The sequence below is a fragment of the Cupressus sempervirens genome, chromosome 7 (genome assembly GCF_028749045.1).
Source record: "Cupressus sempervirens isolate cs-2001-9-10 chromosome 7, ASM2874904v1, whole genome shotgun sequence".
In the NCBI taxonomy this organism is placed as follows: Eukaryota; Viridiplantae; Streptophyta; class Pinopsida; order Cupressales; family Cupressaceae; genus Cupressus; species Cupressus sempervirens.
The window spans coordinates 505553591-505571697 of NC_143124.1; positions in this window are offsets into that span (position 1 = coordinate 505553591).

The following is an 18107-nucleotide window of genomic DNA, read 5'->3' on the forward strand; positions in this document are numbered from 1 at the left end:
ATCTTATGTGTAATATGGTAATGCCCTTGGAAAAGCATTCACAATCATGATAGGCCTTTAATGTGATTTTGTAAGAGGGATCCATGTCTTCTTTAGAGTAACCCAGACCCTTAACAACTTTAAGGGTGCAAATGTTCCATCTTGCTCCTCCATCTCTCAAGACATGTCTGACCTTGGTGTTATGGACAAAGACTTCAAGAGAAAGGGGGTCATTGTGGTTGGATCTATCTTTAGGAATATCTTGAGGTTAGAAGGTGATATGTTGTAATGCAGATAGGTTTCCAACCATGGCTTGGAACTAGGCTACATTAATGTTATCTGGTACTATGGACTCTTTTAAAGCTTGGTCAAGGATCTTTTGACGTTGGGGTGAAGCATGCAACAAATCAAAGATGGATATTTGCATAGGAGTTTTGCAAGCTAGTATATAAGGTTGTAATCTGAAGAAGTAGAATTAGTAGGTCTACCAAGGGTCATTGGTCTAGCAGAGGTGGTAGATCTAACTAGGGTCATAGGCCTAGCTAGGGCTCCTAGGAAGGTAATCCGAGTGTGGTGGGTGATGATAGCATAGCAAGGATCTTTAGCTTTTAAGGTGAATGTGGATATGTGAGAGTCAAAATCATTGAAAAATTTGATGGTGTAGTCATATCTAGTGTGTGTGTAATTTACATTAGCTTGGGAGCTTGAGTTTGCATGAGAGGCTTTCCCTTTGTCATGATTATCCAAAGGATCTTTTAAAATAGTATGATTATAATTAGCTACTAGTAGTAACAGATCTACTATGATCACACCATCATTAATAAAATCTTTGATTGTGGTCTTATGTCCTTCAGTGTGGTGGTAATCACATAATTTTTTGTCATCCCACCAAGAGGGTTTTTTTCATTGTTCATCTTTGACGAAAGATAATTGCAAGAAGTTATTACTCATTAATTATTGAAGTGCAGTCTCAAGTGGTATCCCTGGGGGTGTAAATTTTCTATATTTGTTTCTAGGGCATCTTTATGGTCTATCTTGTGTTAAGTCCTAAGTTTTTTGTTGTTGAGGTGGTGTTTGGTTGGGAGTTTTTTTGTGTGTAGGGTTTGGACCTTTTAGAGTCATTTTGGGTTATGTTACATTGATCATTCATGCATCCATAATACCATCATTGGTTACATTCTTATTCTTAGAGAAAAAAATTTCCTTATCATTAGACGAGTTTTTAGTGGTGTTTTCCTTGTTTTTTTGAGGATGTCTTTGTGGATGAGGGCATCTTCAATGCTAGCTCCCTTTTTCATTAACTTAGAAATGGTGCTTGGACTTTTGATCTTGAGTTAGTACATTGAATCAGGGACTAGGTTTTCAATGCACAAATTAATTTTTTGTTCTTTAGGAATATTCAATGAGCATTGATTGACAAGGTTTCGCCAATGTAATAGGAATGTTATGAAAGATTTTCTTGTCTTTTGTTTTGTTGTGCATAGACCAAATGGTGTCACCATGTTTGTTATGTTGAAGGAAAAGTGGGATATGAATTTTTCTACTAATTCTAACCAAGATTTGATATTACCAGTTAGTTTGGAGTACCATTCAAGTGTGGGCCCACCAAGATAATGAGGGAATAGTCTCATGAGATATGTGGGCTCGTCACTAAGTTCAGTACAAGAGGTATAGAATTCCCTAATGTGATCAATTTGGTTGCCCTTTCCTTGATACTTTTAAAATCTTGGTGTCTCAAGATGTTTTGGGAATGGAGGCATATATAGATTTTTTTTCAAAGGGATTAGGGCATAGATCCCTTTCTATGTATAAGACCTATTTCTTCTAGACTCCTAATGCCTCAACTTGTTTGGCTAATTGTTTGAATTGTTGTAGTAAATCCTCATTAGGGTGTTGAGTGTTAAGCCTTTCTTCGAGTATTTTATGTCTATGAGTAGATCATTTTCTATGGAGAGAACTATGTCTACTCGGTTTTGACATTTTTGTATCTAAAGACTCAGTTGATGTGTCGCTAAGAGGTAGAGGTATGTTGGCACCTTGAAGATAGAAAGGTCCTTGTTGTGGTATTGATTGTGATTGTTGTATCATGGGTTTTTGTTTCATCAGTTGTTATGTTTGTTGTTGTGTTATTTGTTGTGGTTGTTGTTGATAGACCTTTGTTGGTTAAATGTGAGGCCACATATGTGACTATTGTTGTGGAGGTGTCTATTGAGTTCATTGTGGCACATGTTGTTGTTACAATAAATTGTTGTTTATAGGAAATTTGTTTCTCTAGGCATCTTATGAATTCCAACTATTGTTTTAGTTGCTATTGTTGCATAGCAAACATGACTTTTTAGTTTTTGGAATTGTTGCTAGTACATTATGTGTAAGTCAAGTGAATTTAGACTAGTTTGTGTATTAGGAATGTTAAATCCCTACACCGCTTGAGGTTGTTGTTGTTGTGGATGTTGATATGTTATGTACATGTTAGGTGGATTTTGACTTGGTTGTGCATTAGAAATGTTGGGTCTTTGTTGTGATACTATTAGTTGTTTGATGTTTCACCTTGATACATCATTTGTAATAGAAATGGGCCACATTCCTTTGGGGAATGGGTGAAATGTCAATAAGACTCTTCCTTTGTGTGTTAATAGGGATTTTTTCTATTGATGTTTCACATGGTATACTCATAGGGGGATCCATTGTATTTGATGTCATAACTTTTGGTAGAGTTAGGCGCAGGGCTACACTTTGTTGGGTTTCCTCCAAAGGAGGTACTTTTGACATCCTTATGGTGAAAGCCCCCTTAGGCACTTCTTGTTATTGCATTATTTGATTTAGGTCAATTCTCAACGTCCTCTTGGGGTACTTTGGAAGAGTCTTGTTGCCATTGATTGATGGAGGTTCATCAAACAAGGGGTTGATATTAATGTGTTCAACAGTACTTTAAAGAATTTTAATGGTTGATTCTTGGTGAGACCTTATAGGTGTTATCTTTAAGTTTTAAAACTTCAAAGGTTATTCCCCCTTGTCCAAGTTTAAATTGATCATGGGTTGTATTTGTTTAAATGTTGGATTGTCTTGATATTTAGACTTGGTTCCTTCCAAATTTGGATTAAATTTGACAATATATTGGGCCACCAAGAGTTTAAAGTTCTTCTAAGAAGTCTTGTCTTGGAAAGCCCTAGCCATTTCTTCATCAATGATGCCATGGCTAGTGTCAGAATCATCACTTAGGTGTAAAGTACTTTGTTATATGTTTAAAGGATTGAAGGTACTTATGCTAGGTTTACTAAATTTGAATGAGCAAGTTTCTTCATCCTTTGGTGTTGTAGGTAGACTTCCACATTTGGGTGGTATAGGCATGAATATGGGTTCAAAATTAGGGCTCCATTAAGCCATTTTGCGTGTAGGGGAAGTATTTTGAGGGGACTTCATGGTAGAAAGTTTGTTGATAGTTGGTTGTGCCATTTGTTGATGGTTAGGGTTTGGTGGATATATTCTTAATGGGTCCACAAGAAAAGGTAGTGAGGCATCAGTTTGATCTTTGTCAAGTGCTTGTTCGGATTTCTTAGTCTTATTCTACCTTAGAAGATCTTTAGCTTGTGTTTATACTTCAAAAAAAAAGGTTGATATAACTCTTCTAGTTTGTAAACTGCTTGTGTCCTTGTAAGTGTTGGCATGATATCTAAAGATGCAAATGCAATGGGAAAATTGCAAAATTGACTCTCTACCTCCCAAGTGCACACCTAAACTACCAACTACACTCTGATAGTACCAAGTGTGCTCTTGGTGCACTTAGGGCCAAGAAGGTATGTAATTGGTAACTAGAAGGTATGTAGTTGGTACAAAAAGGTGTTTGGGTGACAAATATGCAAAGAATGAATGATCTAACTATTTTTAGGTATTTTCTAGGGTTTTTGGATGCAATGCAAGGTGTGGAAATGTATTTTAGAGTTTTGGAAGCTAAGATGAACTCCCTAATTACCAAGTGCACTCTAAAACTACCAACTATACGCTGAAACTACCAAATGCACACTTGAAGTGTGCACCTAGTAAAACAAGGTGCAGTTGGTAAAATAGGGAAAATTTTGATAATCTAGAAGTGGGTCTGCAAGATATGAGTATTTTTTGGATTTTTAGGGGTTTTGGAGTGTTATGAAACTTGAGGAAGTGTAAAATGGCCTAAGGTTATGATATGCAAGATGTAAATGACCTAAGGGAATGATGCATATATGAAAATGTGAATGAAATTTTGGATTTTGACTAAGGGGTATGAGGATGATTCTAAGGTATGAAAAATACAAATAAGGGTTAGACTTTAGACTTGGGAGTGATGTTAAAGGTTGATGTATACAATGTGGATAATACAAAGGGAGGTATGTTAAGGTTGATAATGATGTTTGGAATATGCAAGATGGGCATAGGGGATCAAGTAAGGTGTTGGATTTGACAAGTGATTTACATAAATTGATCATTGGATAAGTTGATTGGATTTTGATAATGGAAAAGATGTTAGGGTTTTGGACAATGTAAGAGGGAGTGATAATGAAACTAGGGTTAATTAGAATGATTTTTAGGGAGACTTAAGATATGATAATGCTATGGCAATGGTGTATGCAAGGTTTTGAACTTAGGAGAAATATTTAGAAAGTATTGATCTAAGAGTTTAACCTTGTGAAGATGGACTTTGGATCACGACCAAAAAATATAAAAATCAAAAAGATCAAGTTGATAAAAATGACAAGGTCAAATCCATCAAGACATAGATAGGTTTTGACCCAATAAAATGAAAAAAAAGATGAGAAAAAGACTATGGTCAAAATCCATCATCTATCAACATTACGAGATACTCTAGGTCTCATACTTTTTTCTAATTTTTACTCAGTTCAAAGGGGTTTTGGGTTCAAAATGAGGATTATTTTTATTGAATATGCAATATTCAAAGGTCCTAGGATGAAAAATGACATTTGAGGTGCAAAATGATGTTCTAGTTATGTTCAAACTGAGGACCTATACAGGCTTCTAGAGGTAGTTCTAGGGTCCCAAAATGCAGTCTGGAGTTTCAAAATGGTCATTTTGGCCATAAAGTGTGCTATGATAGAATCAAGGTGTTCTAATAGGACCAACCATGCTTAGGGTGTAATTGGGGCCAGTTTGAGCGCAATTGGTAGTTCCATAGCGTAGTTGGGAAGCTAGATTAAAGGTTTGTTGATCCTAGACTTGGTGAGTGTTAGATTGTTATAATTAGTTGGTGATGATGTTAGGATCAACTTGGAAATGAAAAATGAGGATTATTACTTGAGGATTTAATCCTAGCATTTTCAAACTAGGGTTAGGATATGCAGAGTGAAGGTCAAGACATGATCAGCAAGGGGGACCTATTCGGGCACCTAGTGGCACTCCTAAAGTCCCAAAATGATATATAGAAGTCCAAAAAGGGTATTCTAACAACCAAGTGTACTCAAAAATAGCCAACCATGCTCATGGTGTAGTTGGGGCCAGTTAGAGCATAGTTGGTAGTTCTAGTGTGCAAGTGGTAAAGTGGTCTAAAACTAGAGTAATTTTAGACTTGGTAGCTTCCAGACTATTGTTCCAGAGGGCTAATTGCTAGGGGAAAATGTTATGATCATAATGAGGATTAAAAATAAAGGTTAGGACATGAGGAATGATGACTAAGATGTGCAAAATGAGAGATAATCCATGCAAGAATGCAAATTGGGGGATGCAAAATGAAGATTGGGGGCTAAAAGTTGAAGACTAAGAGATGCAAGATGAAGCCTAAGGGATGCAATATGAAAGATAAAAAATTTAATATGAGGATGAAAATATGCAAAATGAGGCCTATAGGATGCAAGAATGAGGTTCAAAGAATGAGAAATGCAATGGTGTACTATGCAAGGATGAAATCTAAATCATGTCAAGGACTCCTAAGGTTATAAGTTTCCATGTTTTAAATGTCTCAAGTGTTTGAAAAAATAGTTTGAAATGTTTTGACAATGTTGTAACATTTTGAAAAAGTTTGATAGTATCAAATGTTCAAGATGTGTTTTGGTGTGAGTTTCTATATTTTGTATTATCTTGATTAATGTTATTCACACACACAAGACACAATAAATAAGAATAGTTGTTGTTAAACTTAAAAGACACATCACAACCTAGGCTTTAAGTTTGTATCTAGTGAGTTCCCACTTGAACTAAAGTTCAATCGATCTTATCTAGAGAGGACAACCTAGAATCTTGGCACCATAGACTCCCCCTTATAGCGCACTCACTTCTCGGGGCTACTAAGATTTGCTTCCCAAGAGTCATCACCTCTCAAGGGATTGTTGTCTATACTAAGGACCATGAGAATGTGGGATGTCTTCACAAGCATGGTGACCCCCTAAGGTAGTGGATAGAAAGGATTTTGGCCACTAAAATAAGGTGTTTAGTTCAAGAACTCCATTTGGCAAGTGACTGATAAACTTTCATGGAAGGTCTCCTAGCCCTGAGAACTGGGTTTTGATGAACCACAAGGGTACTAGAGGAGAGTTATCACACAACAATACCACCAACATGGCATTAATCATATCAAGTTTTTTATAGCAATTGGAGCATTGACCTAGCTTTAGCCCATTACTACTTTGAGGTAGACCCCTGGGACTCACCAAGTGGTGAGTCTTGGTTCCAAGGCAACCCTCTCTAAAGAAGTTCTACATATTTCTCTTACACCCAAGATCCACAAATGGTGAGTGGAGAGGATATATCCATGCAACTCCTAAGGTTATAAACAATGCATAGATGCCAAACAAAAAATAAAATTCATTTTAGAGTACCAAACAAAGTGTTATCTAATCTAAGAAAGCCACACACAAAGTTTGAACAAGCACATGAGTCTTCAACAATGTCCTACAAACAAAAATTGGTAGTTTTTAAAATATATGTATTCTCCCAATGATCACCACATGCTACAAATAGGTCATCAGTAACACAAAACATCCACTCTAGGTCCTAGATTGAAATTGAAACCCTAGATGTAGATTTTGATTGAAATGTGACCTTCCTTTTTGTGAACCAATTATTTCCTAATAGTGCAAATTGTACCCTAGAAGGCTAGAAACACTCGAGAGTTCCCCAAGTGCACTCAAATAATGCAAATTGCACTTCTAGTGTAGTTGGCAATTTCATAGAATAGTTGGGAGACTTAGTGCAAACTAAGGGAAATGAGATCAAAATGATACCCAGAACTTGAAAAATTGAAAGTTATCCTACCAAGTGTGCAAAGATAGTACAAAGTGTGCCCCTAGTGCACTTGGGGCCCAGAAGGGTGTAGTTGGTGGTTTTGGGTTGCAGTTAGTCAAGTGTGAATAGTAGACATAGGTTATACTTCCTAAAGGCCCCAAGTTCGCCTTGACAGAGCATAGTGTACACCTAAGACAATAAGCTACAAAAATGCATAGATGAAAGCTAAAAACATGTTAATGGGCCTCCTAATTAGACTGGGTGTGATAAGAAAGAGCAGACAAACATCACACTCCTTTGAATGAGATCCTTCCTTGCACCTACAAGCACAAAACAAAGAAACCCAAATTAGTAATCATGATCTTCATGTCGGGTTCACCCATTGTAGGACTAGAAAATGGGTTAAAACCTAGCATACTATGAGCAACCACAAAACTCAATCAAAATACACTAAACCCTTCTAATCTTCCATGAAAACCAATTGAAACATAAAGGAAATAAAAAAAATGAAACTCCCTCCTTAATTTTAGCTCCCATGTCCTTCTTTCTTCTCCATTTGATGTAGCTTCAATTGCCTATAGTGCCTATCCAATTGAAAGCAAATGACTATGTTATGATGATGTTATTGAGAGTACTAGAAGTGTGGTTTGGGCATGATGTGAAAATAGAGACTCTAAGAGATTGAAAATGAGAGCAAGATGGCTTAATTTATAGCCAAACTACAAGAGGAGAGAATTGAATGAGAGGATGAACACTTGTCAATTGGAATGTGCAACTTGGTATGATCTTCCTTAGAATACCTATGACAACCATGACACAATATGTCAAATGTAAGATTCTATGATGCATGAAAGTCAACATGGCTAAAAGTGGAGCAGAATCTATATATGACATGCATATGACACCTCAAAGCCACTTGTAGCCAAGAATCTATGATGATGGAGGCTTATTATAGACATGTGTAAGGAATAAAAAATATCAAATATGACATATTTTAGCCAAGTGTAGTGATAATATCTATGATGTGTCATGTCCATATGTCAAGAATATGTGGAATATTGAATTAAAAATTCACATATCCACACAAATGGAAATTAGTAAAAATAGAAATTAGAAGTGGAAAATACGACATCAAAAATTGAGAAGTTCCATAGTTTGTGATGGATGAATCAATTAATTAATAAATATTAATTAATCAAGAATGTTGGTTAGTAGGAAGAATTAGTAATATGTGATGAAAATGATTGAACTGACATAGGATTATATTATGGGTTATCTAATCCTATAGGATAAGTTAGTAAATGATTGGTCAATTTTATTAGATAAATGTGATAATATCCTTTGATGAAATGTGATGATTATACAGATTGACTAGGATGATCATGGGTAGATCAAAGCCATGATCAAATTGATTAACCTATTAGGAATACTAACATGCCAAGGACACATAACATGGATTAAGAAAATTTGATATCTAGCAAACATTGTAAATGTCACAGGATTGAAATTGATTGATAAGGTTGATCCTAATAGCATCGACGGACATTGTCAATACTATTAAATTGATTAGATAATATCACGATCTGACACTAAGTGACTCAATAATATATTATTGGATGATAAAAATTACAAATTTGACCTAGCTCTAAGGGACATGATAGTACTAAGGTCAGATTTGATAGGTTTGATAAGATTTGATAGCTTTCCAAGATAGTGACGGACAAAACAATGCCTAGGGTTTGATAGATGATGATTAATTTGAGATATTTGACATGTTATGGGTTGACTAGGGCTTATTTGGGATATTTTGGGTTGATTTCAGATTGATTTGGGATGATTATGGGTTGATTAGAAAGGATTTCAATGATGTTGAAATGGTTGTGGGTTGATTCTGGAAAGTTGGATAAAATAGGAACCAATTCCAGAATTATCTGTAATTGATTTGAAACGGAATACAAAAAATGAACGATATTGTCAAAATATAATCAAATGATAATCAAGTTGGCCAAAAGATTAGAATTAGTGAAATGAGAAAATGGGATGAGTTAGAATGAAAAAAGTGATTAAATAATAGACACGAACATTTTTTAGCATCTACACATACATGAAAAAATCTTTTAGATGCTATGTGGGAGATGAATGCATGTGGAAGAATTTGTTATGAGTATATTGATATTAATGAGGAGAAATATTGGGTTATATAAACATGGAAGAAGTGTGAGCAATTAATTTCTATGCATGTAAGAATGAGAAAGCTCAAATGGAGAGTTACTCCTGTGAGTTAAAAGTGTGAAAAATTGACATCAATCCATAAAAGAGTGAGAAAGCATAGATGGAGATTTGTTCCATTGAGTTTCAAATTTTATTGATGAAGAGGATTTGAAAAGAAGAGAATAGAAGCAACAGAGTTGGATTTGGTATTCTTGGAACTTAGATGTTTTTCATCTATGTTGGCATCAATACCCAAGGGGGAGATTGTTAGAATGAATGATGTTGGTATTCCTTTTGGGGAGTATCCTAATCATTAGAGACATGGTTAGCATGATTGACATGTTGCATTCATGATTGTGTTTAGCATTGATGTCAAATTACTATTGTTTCTATAAAGATTGGTACAGTAGCAGATAGAGAATGAGGTTTTACATATTGTGTATTGATGATAAGGTCAAGCACAGTTGAGGATATGTTCTTCATTGTGTTCTAATGAAGTGGACAAGTGCACATAGAAAGATTCAAAGACAAGAAAGTGTTTTTCAAGAATTACAAAGGATAGTGTGCACACAAAGTACCACTTCTTGCTTTCTAATGTTTGGATTGTATCTCTTAATAGGGATAGAATCATGATGAGTTAAGTTATAAAATGATAGTAGACAACCTGATGATGATGTTAGGGAGTGCGCAAGGTTAGAGGTCACACATATGAGAAGTTTTAAAATTGTATTTTGACAGTCTCAAGGTCCTATTATAGTTAATTGGGAAAGCCTCAAGGCCAACTCAAGGAATTATTTTGAGGATATAGTAGAAAGGAAAATTATTTTCCTTTTGGTAAAGAGTGGATGTATCAGTAAAAGTGCAAGTTCTATTGTATGTGAGCAAGTGATATCTGAAGTTGGTAAATGCATGCAAATGATCCAAGAGATTATCTAGATGCAAATTTGATGATCTAGTATTGAGATTAGAATAGGTTTGGTCAGTCAAGAGGACATAAGAGTTTGAGTTATTTCATTTCTATTATTATATAAGGAATAATACAAATATTAATTGGATAATGAGTTTGGTGGTCTTGCCCTTGAAGCTATTTGGACAGTGGGTCCATCTACCTTCTACAACTCCTAAGAGGGTTGGAATCTCGTAATAGGGATTCAAGGTCTCCTAACAGGGACTAATATGTACTGAATGTATTCCATTTTCTCCTAACAGAGGCCATCCTCTTACAAGGAACTTTTATATTAGTACATCATTCTATGGGTACCATCCTCACTAGGAATTTCCCTTTGATCAAGGGATTCCTTAGTTAACATATATGGTGTTATTGTGTATGTGTATCTTGTTATGGTTGTTGCATGTTTATATTTTTTACATGGTTAAGTATTAATAAGTTTGATAATAGTTTTAATAGCTGGATAATTGATTCACCCCCCCCCCCTGCCCCCTCTCAGTTATCTTGGTGGACTTTACTTTTTAACACTTTATACACAACTTCACATATACTAATCCTTCTCTACTCTAAAATCATGTTCATGTCATAATACAATAGAACTTCAAAGTCATAAACATCACACATTTATTACACAATTTTGCATAACCAAAATTGTCCTTTATACCAAGTTATTATGTTTTGTCAACCTTTATGTCTTCACATGTGTCCCACAATGCAAAATTGACTTTCGATAAGTTAGTTTTAACATATAGGATGTCATCCCTAATTATTTAACTAATTATTTGGTAAACAAAAATAATTCCTTAACATAATTTACCATTTCCTTCACTCTATCTTATTCTACCTGTTTAGTACTACAACTAATAAAACATTAATAACTCCATCCATCCTGCTAATAATGACTTGCACTTTTTCATTTAGGATCATCATACCATTTTCTTTCTTCCCTCAAGTGCACACATGCAAATTTTTTATCTATGATCTTTGCAAACAAAAAAGGTGTTTGTGTTGATAGTTAAACTCTATGATGCTTACACAATTTTCTAAGTCTTCAAACCAAAACTTTGCCTTCATAACATGTTTACTTAATAGGGATGACATGTTACCATAAATGCAAACCTAAATGCATTTCCATATGCACCTCTTAGCCAAATTTCCAACAATTTTATATTCCCTTTTATTTAGATGATGATAATGATACTATGTATGATGAATAAAATAATCATGTACTCTTTATAATGTTATCAAATTAACAATCAAAATGATTAGTGAATAGAATATGATTTGGTAAATATTTATAATTAATGGTTCAAATCTATTTAATGGATATTTATTGCATGTTAAGTAGATGTATTTGATTTATAAAGCTTAAGACATTAGCTCCTAATTTGTAAATGAAAGTTATACAAATATTGTTTAAAATTAGTAAACACATATTTAGGAAAGACTATCTAAGTCTTTTTTATTACACCCAAATTTCTACAAGAATAAGTGTGGAATAAATTGATTAGAGGTGGCTAATTCCTATATGAGATATAAGACTCAAGCGTGATACAGAGAAATACATATAGGGATGAATATTGAAGAGATTAAGAAACCATAAGTAGACATAAACTAACAGGTGATTTAAATTAAGTAAGGATATGTTAAAGAAAGTTAAATGAGATAAAATGATGAAATACTTTTTTAGTTGGATGAGTGAACATAACTCCTAAATTTGGAAACTAATAAATGTGTTTAAGGAAAATTTTAGGAAATCTTCTAGGATAGTTATAGTTGTGATTAACTAAACTTAGCAAGAAAAAGGTGTTAAAAGAATTGTCCACCAAACATAATAGCTTATATTAATGTCCTTCAGGGTTCCTTGGAACGGCGTTACAAGATGGAAGATCTGGTAAACATCCTCTAGGGTGACTATCATCTCCCCAACATGTAGATGAAATGAGAATCTATCCTCATCCCATCTCTCCATCAATTCTAGTATCATAGCCCACTGGAAATGAATCTGAGGTAGTCATGCTACCTACTAGATCCTAGTGTGTCTCACATTGTCTCTTTGTTTCTCCTAGATCTCCTATATGCTCTAAAATATATATCATAATGGTTGACATGTAGTGCTACCTCATCATTGACAGCTCCTAGAATAGAAAAATGGTGGATCTCTTCACAACATCAAAATAACAATCCTCAACATATAAATATGCACTATGATGTATCTCAAGAATAGTTAGCTTCTTAGGAAGATGTTGACTTCCTAGGAAGAGGTTGACTTCCTAGGAAAAGGTTGACACTAAGGAATAGGATGACTTCCTAGGAATATGTTGACTTCCTGGGAACAAGTTGATTTCCTAGCCTAATAATAAAAAACTACTCCCTACAGCATGCATAACAACTTCCTAAACATACAAGAAGTGAAAAACTAGAAGGAAAACATAAGGAAATGAGAATGGGCATGGAGACCTACCTCCTCTAGCTATGTGCCATAGACTATTGCCTGCAAAAGAACCTCCATTTGTATTAGTGTTATTTTCTCCTTCCTCGACATATCTCTTCTCCTTCTTCTTCACCTTAAAGAAAATGCTCCAAATGAGCTTTAAAAATGGTAACACTTATATATTTACTAATTATGTTACTTTTTTATTATTTTTTGAAACATTGAATTATCATTATTAGATGTTAATATTGTCCTTCACTTTGTTGATCATACCTTGAGTTTGGTAGCTTTAATTCTAGCATTGTTATAGGCATTAGAATCATGATTAAGTTACCTTGCTATCCAAGTACCTTTAAAAACATTTATGGTGCAACTTGAATGATTTTGAGAGATACGTGTCATCATCTCCCATAATAAGTTCATTATGGTAGACATGATACCTCATTTCACCTTTTTCCAAATCAACAAGTTGAAATAGAGAGACATATAGCTACCCATGAACTTCATCATCTTTCTCTAGTAAGTCCTAGATGATTTTTATTATCACAAACATGTGGTTTTGTAGGATGTGGTTACAAATTTTTTCTTACAGGAATTGTACATTTGGACTTAGACATATCCTTTTTTAGTTATATACATACTTTTCTTACTTTAAATTGCATATGAACACAATGTCATATAGTACTAAAGTGGGGCCTAAATATATCATTTTAAATTGGGTGCACTTCAATTTATGACCTTTTAGCTCCTCTTTAGAGTGTTTTCATTATGCAAATGCACTTGGAGCACAAACTTTCCTCTTTCTTTCTATCTCTATTTCCTTGGTGAAATTGAGATAGGACCTAACTCTTCCTCCTTGATTTCCCTTTCTCTCACTCATTGGATGAGGTAGGATCTAATTTATGTACATCCTCCTCTTTTTATGCCCCATTTCCTAAATTTAACCTTAATTTATCAATCTATATTACACACTACATTCATACCCTCTATATTCCTAAAAGCCTAGGTTACAAACTTGAGACATTGACCTCTTGTGGAATAGGTCAACCTAGCTCAACCTGGTCCAAAATAAGTCAACCCAAGTTGACATGTTCGCTGGTGGTTGAACAATTTTGGTTATCGTCCTATTTCAAATTTCAATTATTTCTCACTCATTTGTAGTTGGCTCCCACAAGGGTAATTTCATAATTCACTATAAAAAGACATCAAATGACTTATTTTCACATGATAGAAGCAAGGAAAAATCATGTTTAGATACACCAATCTGACATAGAGAAATTACAACGTGGAAGCTAAGGGTTGAATCTTACTCTTTCATTACAAAGTGAAGTCTCTATCTACATTCCTTTAATTGAAGCATTTAAACATTACATGACATCATGGATATGCAACAGGATCATGAAGATGGTTAGACTACTTTCTCATTGGGAACTTGGTATTCTTTCTATGCTATGTTTAGATCTAATCTTTATCTCTTCATATTTTGCACACATTCACATTTACATGAATGGGTTTCACTCATAGAGTAGATTCTTGGTAGTCAAAAGCTCTTTTACATTCTAAATCTACAATATAGGATTCATGAGTACCGGATACACATAAAACATTATTTATAATGGCTATTCATAGAAGTGTAAATCACCAAAATAAGGGGTTGACTAAGGAAAATCCCTTTATAGCCACCCACACACAAATTTTGTAACAGACTTATAGGTTACCAATTGACATATAGAAATTACTCTCTAAGATCTTTTAGAAGAAGTTGGGTCAAATTTTTCATAGTTCCCTAAGAACATGATGACTTTGTCATAAATCATCTAGAACATGTTGCACTAGGTCGAAGTCTTCCTAAAACTCTATGAAAAGAAACTTTATCTAGGTTTTCTATTATAATTGCAAATTCATAGTCCAAAGTTTAGCCATAATCTCAGATCCACAATTTTGGAGTGAAATGCCATATTTCATCACACATTTTTAAGGTAAGTACTTCATCATTTGTTTCACATTTTAGAGTGGACCTCTTTCCCTATCTCAGTTGGACTAATTGCATATATTTGGTACCTAGACCTATCTAACACTTCTCACTTGATGAATTATTTCAATTTTACATTACATATCTAAAATCAAATTACACTAAATGAAAGATTCTTTGCTTACTTCCTTGATATAACTTGGGTTTATTATTTGGAATCCCTTATTGCACTTTGGTTTTTCTAATATAACCTAGGTCATATTGAGAGTTATGCTTGGAAGCCCCTCTTTCTCTTGTATTGAATAGCTTAAGGAGAAAGTGGTAAACTCATCATACCTAGTTTGTATTATTATACTCATTAATGTCATTTTCCCCTTGAAAAAATATAATCAAATCAAATTTAAAAATTGACACTTGTTAATAACATATATCCACTAGTAATAGAAAATAAATATTATTATCAAATCAAAATCAACTTATGTCTAACCCATACAAAAAATCAAACACCAAGTCAAGTTTTTGGCAAAGTAAAAATGTGCTTCATTACCTAAGGCCACCTTTTGGACCCCATGATCACTGGATAGCTGGGGAAAGGGAAGCTTGATACTACATGCATAATAAATTGGGCCTTTTTTATCCCAATACTAACTACCACGAAAATAGTAGGGTTTGGCACACTTGGTCCAACTTTCAAGCTAGCTCTAACTACATTTTAAAATGTTTCGATCATGCCATGATTACTACATAATCTTTTTTCTTCTTTTCTGAGGATCAAGATTTACCTATCATTCCCTTTCCATATGTGATGTTATCAAACCACTATCCCATTTATTTTGGTATTTTGTGGCACATAGTTGTCCAGAGAGATGTGAGGTCTCAATTTTTCCTCAACACATCAATGCTAATGCATGCTTCCATTATTACTAATATCCTATGTGTCTAGAATTTGGAGCCACGTTTACATTCCTAAACAGGGTAGACTTCATGGTAGAATGATTCCATTACTAGAATCACTCACTTTCTACCCATCTATGGGCTATAGTTGGTAGTTTTCAAAAGGTGGTCTTATGAATCCACTACTACTACTCTCAAAAATGCTTATGAGGCTCTCACCCTTAACCCTTTTGATGTTGATTAGCAAATTCAATTTTCCAAATTTCACCATGACAAATAGGTTATAGATAATTATGCTACCCAAGGGTCCCAAATAAAAGCTCACCTCCATTGGTTGGAGGTTGGCAATAAAGCTTTGAAGGAGTTCTTTCAGGCTCTTCAAGCCTATCATACCAATTTTGGGATTAAAAAAGTTAAACAAGGCACTTTTGTTCTCTCTAGTATCCCTAACATCTTGTAAGAATTTGTTCATCACTATGAGAATGTGTTTTCTTTACAAGGAAATTTGGTTACTTAGGAGGAAGCTCTCAAAAAGTGTATTTTTGTTACTCCAAACTACCTAGTAGTTGAGCAACGTGTTTTCTATGAGCAACTTCTTACCCTCCAAGACCTTAAAGAGGTAATTTTTTCCATGGCAGATGATAAATCCCCTAGGTGTGATGGGTTTCCTTATGAATTTTATAAACACCTTTAGGAGTATATTGGTCATGATCTACATAAAGTTTATCTTAAAGCCTATCATTTTAAAATCCTAGGAGCTATTATCATCAAAGGAAACATTAGATTCATACCTAAAGCTAGAGATCCTAAGGATGTTTGCAACTGGTGGCCCATTATCCTTCTTATTTTTTCATATGAGATTATTGCTAAGGCAATTTCTCTTAAAATTCATCATCTCCTTCCTTTAATTGTGCGACCCAAGAAAATTGGCTTTATCAAATCTTGATATATTCTACACAACATCATTGTTGTCTAGGAAGGTATGGAGTGGGCTCACAAGTCCAATCAGTAGGTTATTTTTTTAAAGATAGATTTTCCTAAAGCCTATGACCAAATTGAATGGTCGTTCATTTTGGCTATGCTCCAAGCTCTTGGTTTTGCTCCCAATGTTTTGTAGTCCATGGAGATGCTCCTTGGTGATGCTAATGCTTGTATTACCATTAATAAATCCCAATCTGATGCCTTTGGGATTTTCTACTCCATCAAGTAGGGTTGCCCTCTAGCTCCGATGCTTTATGTTCTTGCTGCTAAAGGCTTTGGCTACTTCCTAGCCCACTCCATGTCTTTAGGTTTGGTTCATGGCATCTCTTTACTAGAATCCTCTTCCTCGTTGGTCAATGGTTTTTTGGCTAATGATTTCTTTCTCACTCTTTTAGAGGATGAGGCAAACATCAAGAATGCCTTGAATTACCTTGATACTTTTTGTCAAGCCTCTGGCTCTACTATTCAATGGCATAAAACACTATTTTATTGCCAGTCTTTTTTACCAGCTCCACCTTGGCTTAATCATTTTTAATGGAAATGGGTCACTCATGGGGAGATTTTTCACATTTTAGGCATTCCTTTTTCCTTTCAAGCATTGCCAATGGATCTGTGGAATGTTGTGCTTGCCAAGATTGCAAAGAAGTTGGATTATTGGCTCATGAAATAGCTTTCTCTTGTGGAAAAATTCTAGATTTTCTCTAAAGTTCTTGCAACTATGCATGTCTATTATTCTTCTTATCGGGCTCCTTCAAAAGTCTCCTATCAGAAATTAGAGTGATTGCTTTGTGATTTTCTTTGGGCTTCTAGTTCTGACCATCATGGCTTTCATAGATTTTCTTGGGACTTTTGTTGTCTCCCCAAGGATTCTTGAGGCCTTGGCCTTCTCTCTACATAGAAGCAAGGCCTTTCTCTATGTGCAAAATGGATAATTTGTGCCATCACTAGAGATGAAGCCTAGAAGATTCTGGTTTGGCATTGTATTTCCTCTGGATTTCATGTCAACAAACCTACATGGAAGGGGATTGGCTTTCAAACCCTTCTCATCATGTGAGAGCTCATGCACATACAAGGCTCTTTTGTTATCAAGAGCATATGGAAAGCTTGGGAAGCTATTAAGCCTTGGCTTCACTAGTCTGGTGATGAGTTCCATGATGGACTATCTTTGAACCAGTAGAACATTTGGTTGTCTCCCCTATTTTCCATCCAGGGTATTCCCCTAGCCAATACTCAAGGTTCTAGTGCTCTACATTTTTTCAAATGAGGCATCAAGACTCCTACAGATATATTCTCTAGGTAACCATGAGTCTTAAATATTGGGAAGATATGCAAGTCCAATACCATCTTGCCCATTTAGATCAGCAAACTTTTAAATTATTGCTTTTTGCAATTCGAGGTCATTTAATTCATAAAGTGGGTATCCAGTCTATTAGACCTTGATAGACTAATTGGAATTGGTATCATGCCACTCCTTTCATTAA